The sequence below is a fragment of the Chrysoperla carnea genome, chromosome X, assembly GCF_905475395.1.
Source record: "Chrysoperla carnea chromosome X, inChrCarn1.1, whole genome shotgun sequence".
NCBI lineage: Eukaryota > Metazoa > Arthropoda > Insecta > Neuroptera > Chrysopidae > Chrysoperla > Chrysoperla carnea.
Genome location: NC_058342.1, coordinates 27,215,859 through 27,224,670, shown reverse-complemented (window position 1 = coordinate 27,224,670; position 8,812 = coordinate 27,215,859). Strand labels below are relative to the sequence as shown.

The window sequence follows — 8,812 nt, the reverse complement described above, 5'->3', positions numbered from 1 at the left end:
TATAACGAATTTTTCGGTACAAATAAAACGATTCTTTTCCATTTTTTTAAAACAATTTATAAATATGCAACCGAGTGTGTATAATTTGTATATACATACATACGATGTCCAAGTATTATGTACATTTACACATCTGTTGTCACAAATAATGCACATATACATGAGCAATTTTTTTTTATAAACTTGACTAACTTTTCGCCGATTTAACAAATATATCGAAATCTTTCAAACCACTACTGTTTAAAATAATCATTTATAGATATTATTTATATATTTATTTATAAATACAATTATACATATCAAATAATTACAACCTTTATTCGTAATAAAATAATTAATTATTGAAAATACACACCAAATATATATTAAAATGAAATGTATCTATGATTATAAATCATAAATAAATATATTAAAGGTAACACAAACACAATAGATAAAATAATAATAAGATTCGTATAAGGTATAAAAGGTATAAGGTTTGTGATAATAATATTATTATAAAATATATACTATACTAAAGTGATATCCACCCGCTTCGCTGGGTTTAAAAGCAAAGATTGATAAAGATTGCTCCCACTTATCCCCTTTCTATAACACTCGAAATTATGGTAAGGATTGTTTTACACAGGTAAAATATATGTATGGTTTTCTATTTTTGTAAATGTATAATAGGAATTATTCATTGAGTATATCAGAGAAGATGGCCGTGAAATATTTTTTATTGACTATTTTTACAGATATCTGTAATTTATGGTAATGTCAAATGACTACCTTTACAGAAATCTGTAATTTATGGTAATGTCAAATTAAATTAATTTTTAAATTTTTTTAATTTTTTTATTAATTTATCTTTATAAAATATATATCATGTGTTATTCTTATATGTGAGCCATATTGGTCAACAGTTTCATTAAAAACCATTCGCTAGTTTTAGCGTGAAAGCGTAAGAAACAAACAAACAAACATGCTTACTTTCGCATTTATAATATATAGAGATAGGTAACGATGTTACCTACACACTAAGGTAGATTATTTAAATATCATCTCTTCTTGTAAACTCCCATTTTTCTTATATCTGACTTTACAGTTAACTAAGACCATAAATTATAAAAGTATCTACGCCATTCATAGATAGGTAGTTTTAACTTATTATTATATATCAGAATCAGCAGTAACTCTACGTATCTGCATAGCTCATAGCTTCAGAGCTTCATATACCCACCATAAATATGTAAGCGGTGTAATAGATAATGTTATTCATTTACATATGTGTGTTATATTATGGGCTTTTAATAAATTCTTACGTTTTATACCACAATCTTTATTTTCTTCATTTAAGGTTATACGATCACTATACCATCTTATTCATTAAAAATATATTATATGTAAACTTATTATTCTTATCCAATAGGGTCTTTTATCAGAAATAAACTTGTGTTGCCCTGTAATTAGAGATATATTTTTTAAAATTAAATATTTAATTTATACAAGTTATATAATAAAATTACAAGGTTTACATGTAATTAGAGAAACGGCATTTAAAGTTTATTATTTTAAGCTGTCGGTTTCCCTATCAAAATCTTTTATGAATTCAATTTCACTCAATTATCAATCGAACGAATTTTATTCAATTTATGTGTTCCTAACAATACATATCAATAATGTTGGTTTCGTTGGAGATCTTTGTTTACCGACGCCCGGGAAATCGCGGTAATATTAAAATAAAGAAATATATTTTCTTTAAAAATATATACAGTAAAATGTTATAATCATATTCATAAAAGTTGACCAATTTTATTATATAAGTTATACGAAAAATTTTCATTGACGCACAGCGCTCGGTTTTTATATCATGTGGTTTGGGTGTGATCATAAAATCCATTTCCGATTGTCCGTCTAAAAGTCTGCCCGTCTGTTTGTGGACACGATAACTCGAAAAAGAAAACACCCGAGTAAGTTTGGAATCCTTTTCATCACTATGCAATTATAAAATGCATAATATTTATACAAATTGTATATTTTTAATTTCTTATAAATCAAATTAGGTCACAAAATTCCCTGACTCTCTGACGGATCGAATGCAGAAAACCGCACTCAAATCCGTCTTACTGTTCAAAATTTTCGAACTTTGGCTGTTTTTAGTGTTTCGTTTTCACGGCTAGCATTGAATACTTCACTTCGACTAACTTTGGCGAATATACTGGGCGACCATGGGTATGGGTATGGAGGTTAGCGTAAAACGTAAAAAATTTATAGTAAAGGAATTGAAACGTCACAAGCGGGCTATGCTCGAGCATCGGGCCTCGAAGCAATGGTTCAGAGCACCTAGCCAAATAGACCCTTGTACTCTATCCTCGCTACGCTTTTCAGTGCCTAGCGCTGAGTTTCCTAATTTCTTCTGATTCGACTATGGCCGGACCAGACCATTTCCTTCGCTGTTGTATGAGCGCCGGGCAGTAACGGAGAAAGTGGACCGCTGTTTCCTCTGAATTTTCTCCGCATCTGTCACACGTGGGAGATTGTCTTTTTCCAATCTGATGTTGGAACTTGTTCAGGTTATCATGCCCTGTGAATAACTCTACGATGACTCTAATATCAGCTCTGTTTAGTTTCAAGATCTCCTCGGCTCTGTTACCGAGCGAGTTTCCTTCACCCAACAGGATTTTGGCGATTCGCCCTCCCTCGTAGCTGGTCCATGCCTTTAATTGTTGGTTTTTTAGATTATCTCCTAATCTGTTAAGACCTTCTTGGTATGGCATCCTCGCAAGCTTTTCTTGAGTGGGAGCCATGGACTGGGCGACCATACTCTGCAAGAGAATGTGGGTATAAGGTGAGTTTGAAAACATTTCCCAACCTCTTGTATATGGATTAAAAACCTCGTCCCATGATAGTAAAATTCACCAATTGTTTTATACATAACAATAAAATAAAAGATATAGATAAATTTTACACAAAATACCATTTTTGTCATATTTCATACGCGTTATCTTCAACAAGAAATCTTTCATATTAAGACAACAAACCAAACATTATATAATAATACCGTATATGTATACAATTCTACACCCATATATAGTTAGTTGTTATGTTATGTAACCATATTATATTAGTTGTTATATAATATAAAATGGTTATAATATGTATAATATATAATACAAACATCTATCTATCTACCTAACATATATAATGTTGTAATGTTATTATATTATAGATAATAGATAATGGATAGAGAGTATAAGTATTATATGTATATGCGATTCTGGAGCTAGCTATGTTGAGCTATGTGAGCTTTATGGAACTGAAGCTTGGAGCTTGTTATTGTTATTGTTACAATCACATCATATACAGAATTATATGTATTTTGTATTTTATTATTTGAGTGTTTGTATGTTATTTACACGCTAACGTGATCTAAGTAAAATATCTTCTTAGTTTTGTAAATCGAAATTTTTACGTTTTCGTGTGTCTACAGTGTTTAAGGATGTATGAGCATCAAGGAAATTTTAAATAAACAAGTGAAAACAAACAATTGACTGAGTTAATTGATGAAATACCATACATAGTCAGTGTTGATTTCTTTATCACATAGCACATACATACATGTGACACATACATAACTGATATTCAAGTATAGTACATATTATAAAATTTCCCCCTAATTGGCGCCCTCACGGGTAAACAGTGATGTTTATGAAAAAATGTTTCAAACAAAAGTAATTTTTGATAAGGAACATTTTTTATATTTAAACTTTTGTTCTATCTCTAACGGTTTAAAAGATGGGTTTTGAGTTATCGTCTCCACAGACGGACGGACAACCGGAAATGGACTAATTAGGTGATTCTATACACCTATAGCAAAATTTTGTGCGTAGCATCAATATTTTTAAGCGTTACAAACTTGGCACTAAACTTAGTATCCTTGCATATTACATATATGCATGGTATAAAAGCTTGATCTTTTTTAAATCAAAGCTGAAATTTTTAGAAGGGGTTGCCCAATTATTTAAATAAATAAATGACTTCAAAAGTAGGCATATTTAACATTGGTTTTATGGTAAAACGGTAGATGGATGATATGTCTCCATAGATTTCTCCAATTATGATATGTTTTGATAGATTTTTCCTCTAATAAATGATTGTTAACAAAAAAAACTCGTTCTGCCCGACTAATTAAGGATGTTTGAACACGGTACTGGGACACAAATTTAAAAAATTATATTTTCAATTTTGAAGGAGGATTATGTTATAACTTGACAATATAAGACGAAAAGTAAGAATAAAATTTTTCGATACCTGAAGTAATTTTCAAAATATTGAAAATTTTGTTTAATTATTTAGCTTTCGATATTTCGAAAACTAAGAAAGATATCGAAAATTTTCTCTTAATTTTGCGTCTACATTCATGAAATTATAACAAAATTCATCATTAAAGTTGAAATTTGGATAAAGATCATTTTTATGAGTAGTTTTGACCCAAAAATCAGGTTTATTTAATGATTGGGCGAATAGTTTCTAAGATATCACCTAAAACCGTGCAATTTCTAACAACATTTTATAAACCATGCTTAAAATGATCAAATAATTTCGATTTTTGAATTTTAAAGGTCAAATTATAACAGAGTTTATTTAATTTCTGAAACAAACAAAAAATTACAAATTATCAAATAATGCTTTTAACGCAACTTTGAGTATTGAGTTGCGGTGTAAGTTACAGAGCACCTAATTTCAGATTTTGGTACTTAATTAGCACCTAAAAAGTACCTTATTTAGGCATATTTTAAATGTGATTTCCGTACTTTGCGTCAGAGCTAAAAATATGGACCCCAATTAGCCATAGAGACATTAAAATCGAATACAATTTAAAAAAACAAAAGTAGAATTACTCGTGTAAATTGACATAAAACTCATCATCCATCGTGTTAGCGTGTAAGTAAACGATTGTATAAATGAAAAGTGAACAGTGTTTCAGTGTTTGGAGTCCAACAACTCCAAAAAAGATATCTTTATCTTATTCTTTAGTTATATTTATTTACATTCTAATATAATATCATAAATATCTTTTAAGAATACTCTACCATTACAAACATTTCTACATTTCTACCATTTATGTGTCACTAACCGACCGACTAACATTACTTTTATATGCGATGCGCTTTCTACAACAAACATGCAAATTATTATTATTTATGTCTTAAAGTGGTTCGTAGACGATACATGTTTTTATCCATGTGATTAAACATTATTAATACTAGCTGTGAACTACCTACTTTGCTGGGCAACATCCCCACTTTCATCCCCTCCACCCATATCCCCATACGTAGGTGTTATGGTTTTGTGAGGTACACGTCGTGCTTTCTTATTTGATACCCCACTTTCTCGCTCCATCTTTCCACTCTCCGAAGGTTAAAAATAGATAAAAACAATCCTTGAAGATGGTTGTATATCTTGTAAATTTTTGAACTTAATCGATGCACAACTTTTTAAGTTTTTGAATGCGATTTTGAAGCTCATCTCTTTCAACCCCTTTCGAAAAAGCCGCATCAAAATTCGTTGCGTAGTTTTAAAGATCTGAGCATACACAGGGATTAGGGACAGACAGACGGATTGGAGCGACTTTGTTTAATACTATGTAAAGGGGATGATTTACATAGAAACATGTTACACCACTGGGTGATAATGCCATCCCCTAACTAAACTGTATTTCTAAGAAATGTTTCTTGGGCTATACATTTACCGAATTACTTTTTGGAAAATTTTGAACGAGTTTCAAAAAATATCAATTTCAAAGCCGAAGAAAAATTAAGAAAACTTAAAAATATAAAATCCTTATAAAAATGCATATTAAAACTTTTCGTTTATTATGTTACATCGGCAGAAATAAAAACATGTTTATTTTTCAATTTATTTAAAATTTTCATCAATTAATTAAAATCAGTTTTGGATTTTTAATCAAGAACTCTTTTAATTATTATACAATTGTAGCATCTTTTATATGCAATCAGCTTTGCAGTTTAGTGACATCTATGAACCAAGTTTGATACTATTCTATATAAAATTATGATGGCGTCCTTAGTTTAGAATCAAACCTAGTTGTACCCATACAGAAATCATTATTATTCTTAGTTCTAAAATACGATACGAAAACAGCGCCATTTAATATAAACATGAAACACATGTCAACTTTGACATTTTATAAATAAATTTTACGTTTTAGATAAAATTAAAATAATTATGAGCATAGATTTCATTAAATCCTTTCAAATAATTCCTTTTGATGATAATTTATACTTCAAAAATATTGGCTAGTGGCGAAGCAACCTCAAACAAAATTTGATTTGAATTACTAATTTAAAACTTACCTTGATTGTTGATTAATTACGAGTATTGTTTGGAAAAGTTTTGGTGCTTGAAATGTGAACACGATTTTATTTACACATTGAAGGTAATCAATTTTGAAAACTGCGTAATTTAAATAACGTTAAATTTAATAGAATATGGTATTTCTTTTGTAGACTTGATGGCTTTCTGCGTCGATGCGTTAAATTTTTCGAATTGTTGCTATGCATGCATAAATCTTGGATATTTATTGCTTGGATGTGAATTTATAGTTTTTTGAGGTAAATAGTCAGATTTTTTTTATTGTTACGAGAAAATCGATTTTAATTTTCTGGCTTCGATTTTTATTTTGGTCACAGAAAATTGCAGCTCATAGACTGCAGATATGACCTTCTTGACTTTCTTACAACATTTTTGCCTTTAAATTGTCTAATTCAATCAATTTTAATGCTTGTAGGGTTGCAGGTTTTTTGGCTATTTGATTAACTCTGTGATTGCGTTCATTCACTGATCCTCGATTAGACCATGTCTCTAATAGAATCGAGTTAGTACGGGTCTGCGTGTTTTTGGTCCTTAAGTTAACCCTATGATTCACGAATTTATTTATTAATGCATTTCAAAATGAGCGCAAAATTGTTATTCACAGTTCTATGAAAAATAAAAGCTTTCATTCCCGCTAAATTAAATCTATAAATAATTTTCTGTTCTCGGTAATCATCTAGTCCAGATTTTCTAGTCTCCGACTAACCTCAGTCAAATATATAGTAACATAAATTTTCTTCTTATCTCGAATGAAAATTGCGTACTGTTTACTATGACACACAGTATTAGCAGTTATGTTAGGGGTTCGCATATTTTCAGGGCCGTAAAATTATCGCTTGTTACCTAAGATTATCATCAAATAAAACCAGATACAATCGATAATTTGTTTTTATACCGATTTTCTTTGGTTAGTTAATTTCTCACGGTGTTTTTGAGGAAAATAAATGAAAATAGTTATTATACTTATTAGTGTATTTATTAACAGCCTTGGAATAATTTAAAAATATCAAATACAAAAAAACAAAAAAAGAAATACAATTCTTTTAGAAATACAGGAACTGAATCCAAAAAAACACTTAAAATATGGAATGTGAAATTAGTGAATGTTATAATAAATAATTATTATTAATAATTGAATAAATAATTTTTCACTTGACGATGGTTCTTAAGAGGAAGCACCTATGTAGATCGGTGAAAAAAGTCCATATTCGACTCTTTTGTATCTCAACAATGATTTTCAAAAGTTATCATTCCAAAAATCTCCGTAATTTTTTGCAATGTTTGAGTTTTTTTCTTCAATTAATGCAATGCCCCGATAAAGAATATAAATTTTATTTCGAAAACGATCTATATGCCGCAGCCAACTAGCCGTTTAATTAACTGTCTAGCCTTTTTATTAAACGGCGCTGATACTTTCTACTTTCGATAACGTTTTGCTACTGTCCTAGCCAAGTCTTTAAATATAGTTCCATTTTCTGCCACCTGGTGCTGATACCCACACGCTCTCAATATGGCGCCGATAAGCAACAATATTGTTGGTGTTTCTCACTTGGAAAAAGTTAAGATGTTAACTAAACAGCTAATTAAGCTAGTTGACTGCGACATATAGATAAAAATATTATGAAAATTATCCTTGTAAATAACCCAGCAATTTTCGTTAGCATTTTCATTACTTTGCTATGGCTCTGGTAAATTTTGTTTCTTTCATTGACTTTCACGGTCTGAACTTCTAAAATATCTAGCCGGAAGTCAAAGGATCTTCTAGGACGGACTTCAATCAGTCTTAATTTTTGGACGGCAAACTATCTTTTGTATATTTTATTTCTTGAGCCGAATAAATTCAACAAAAATATACAAAATTTCTTTCAATTTTCGAGTTCAATTTTCAACTAGCTCGAATCAGTTTTCTAAACGTTTTCGAAAAATAATTTCAATTAAATAAGAGCTATTTAATGTTGGCAAGGATAAAAAGGGGAGCTGACAGGTTTTTGAATCAACTTAAGGCATTTTTTGACAAATTTCCCATATTGACAATTAAGAAAAACTAGTAATTTATAAAATTTTAATATAAAACAATCGATAAAAACTTTCTTTTTTTTTTTTCTAGTTCAAAAACTGCAATTTTGTCTATCCTGCTGTGGATACGCGTTTCCAAAAAGGTGTTCGAGGAAGAGTGTCATAAATTTTTTTAATAAATCTTCATAGAAATTGCTTTTTCATCTTTTTTAATTTGTATAATAAAACCATTTTCTTAAAACAAATTATTAAACAATTCTAAAAGTCGATTTACACTTTACAAAACCTCATATTACGGATTGATAACGTTTCATCTTTGAATGCAAAACAATCTGGAAAATCCATTCACAGTTTCATCAAAGTTTACATAATGCAATATGTATTGTCGGTCCGTAACATTGACGTTCTGTAAAAAGTA

General features: G+C 29.7%; 1 long non-coding RNA gene across 1 annotated transcript; it reads left to right on the top strand.

The window, feature by feature from the left end:
• Positions 1–6,312: 6,312 nt before the first annotated feature.
• On the top strand, positions 6,313–8,629 carry LOC123302140. The gene is made up of 3 exons (XR_006535496.1): positions 6,313–6,442; positions 6,513–6,617; positions 8,486–8,629. It is a non-coding gene; the product is annotated as an uncharacterized LOC123302140 (long non-coding RNA).
• Positions 8,630–8,812: the final 183 nt, after the last annotated feature.